The sequence below is a fragment of the Mustela nivalis genome, assembly GCF_964662115.1.
Source record: "Mustela nivalis genome assembly, chromosome: 8".
Classification (NCBI taxonomy): Eukaryota; Metazoa; Chordata; class Mammalia; order Carnivora; family Mustelidae; genus Mustela; species Mustela nivalis.
Genome location: NC_139027.1, coordinates 117,815,227 through 117,817,555, shown reverse-complemented (window position 1 = coordinate 117,817,555; position 2,329 = coordinate 117,815,227).

Sequence of the window (2,329 nt, the reverse complement as noted above, 5' to 3'; positions counted from 1 at the left end):
TCCCCAGAGCATGTGGGCCTCACCTCTCCATGGGTCCAGGCTGGGGGATGCAGTGAGTAGCATGCTGTGATGGTCCCTAGTGAGATTTTTAGTCAGGCAAGGACCTATGTGTATTTTGAAAGAACACCAAGGCAGCTGGCAAGGAGGACAGATCGGTTGTTCAGCATCCTCGTGGACACTTTTGAAGATAAGCCCTTCACTGGCTCTAGGGACAGTTTACTGTTTTGGGACAACTTTGCCTGCTGAGCCAAAGTTGACCTTTTGGCATGCATGTACTTGGTCAGGTATGACCAAAAGGGCCGGCCAGAGACTCAGCCGAAGCAGCAGAGATTGAAGTGGGGGAAGAAATAGGGGTTGTAAACTGGCTGTCAAGAGACCAGTCTAGCTCACTGATATATTCGTTTGGCAGGTAGAGTTAACTTGAATTCTTTAAGGTGAGACACAGTCTCTCCTGTTAGTCACAGTTTCCAACAGTCCTTAATGAAAGGAAACTGTTTCATTCATACTATTAATCTGGTTTTTGAAGTCTTTGAGTTTGCAACGCCAGTATTTGAGGAATATTTAGGACTGAGGAATGCCTGGGAGTCTGTGGATGTCAAAGGACACCCTCCCCCAACCCACTGCTGGGGTTGGGAGGGCGGGAGGGGGGGGCATCGCTACAGGGCATTCAGGCTAGAGGAAGGGAAATGGAGTGGGAAAAAAATGTAGCTGCAATCAACAAGATTAATAGAAAACAAACAAACAGGATTAATATGTTTAAGAAATGTAAAAAGGATAAAGAAAAAAAATACAGCTACCTCTCAGATGCCACCCCTGCCCACACTCCTCCCCAATGACAAGGTCTAGAGGCACTGGTGAGTGGCCAAAGTCCCTTTAATATCCCTGAATTGCGTTACAAGTAATACTGCTGGAGGTGAGGGAGAGGGGTCTGGGGTGCGACATGGGGGAGGAGGAGGGAGGGGGAGCGCCAAGCGCTCATACAAAATATGGCCAAAAGGCTTAGCATGCATGGAAAATTATTGCTGTCGGAAGTTCCTATTTACAGGGTCAACACCCTCCATAATTGCTTCTGCTACCCATCTCCCTTCCCCACATCCCTGCTGCCTCCCTTCCCCAGGCGGCCTAGAGCTTTGAGAAGCCCTAGAGAAGTGCCCCTGCTCCAGCGGCCCCTCCAGTCTCCACCCTCCTTTGTGGCTGAGGGGAGAGAGGGAGGGTAGGAGAGTCCAGGACTCCTGCCCCCAGAGCTGGGCGCCTAGTGATGGGGCAGAGGCGTGTGCTTAGTTAAAGCAGAGGGGGCCAGGGCCTGTGAGCGTGGAGGTGTGTGCTTCGGTCCTCGCCCGGGCATGCAAAAGCGCGGCGGGGGAGGTAGTGGCGGCCAACGTGGGGCGGCTGGCAGCCCCGGCCCCTCTGCCCGGGAGAGTTGCATAGACATGGCCGGGAGGGAGCGCTCCTCCCGGGAGCGGAGTGGGCCGGAGGCCCCAGTGGGGTCCGGGGCTCAGTCGGTCCCTGGAACCTGGGGTCCCTCAAGAAGAGGAATAAATAGGAAACGAATTGAGGAGGTTCCTCTCTGCGGTCTCCCTGGAGTGGGAGTGGAAGGCTCAGGAGGGCGGGGACCTGCCCCATGACTGGACCTCTTCATACAGCTAACCCCCCAAGTGTAGGGTCAGCAGGCTATCCCTCCCATTCTCTTCCCTAGAGAGTTCAGGCTCTGATGAGGGTGAGGCTCCTCCCTCACTCCCCAGATGGGGTGTGTGTGTGGGGGCGGGGGGACAGCCTTCTATGGCCTTTGCTGTCCCTCTCCTTGCCTGGCTCCCTGACCTCCCAGTCCAGCTGGGGAAGCCAGACCATCCCTGGGTGAGGCCAAAAGATTAAATATAATAATAAATAGATAAATAATAAATAAATAAATAACTGGAGAGGCCCATCCAGACAGGGGGAAGGGTATTTGTGAGGTGCCCCAGACTCCCCCCCCAAACAAATAAGGAGGGGTCCTGTAGTCCTGGGGGTGGGGGAAAGTGCTCAGAGAATCTGGGGAGAGGGCAGCTGGAGGCTGGAAGCCCAGGGAGGGGCTGTCCTGGGGTGAGAGGAGGACTACATTAGGGGGCAGGGCCTGAACTGCCCCTCAAGTCTGCCCCAGGTCAGGTGAACTCAAAGGGGTGAGAGTTACTGGAGGGATGAAGGGGTCTGGAAAGAATAGGGGGTGGGAGTGGTTGAGAAGGCCCCAGGACTGAAGAGAGTGGGAAATACATGTGAGCGTAGTGTAGGGGGATGTGAATGACTGGACCTAAGGCCGGGTTACAGAGGGGATCAGGGACAGACTGGGGACTCC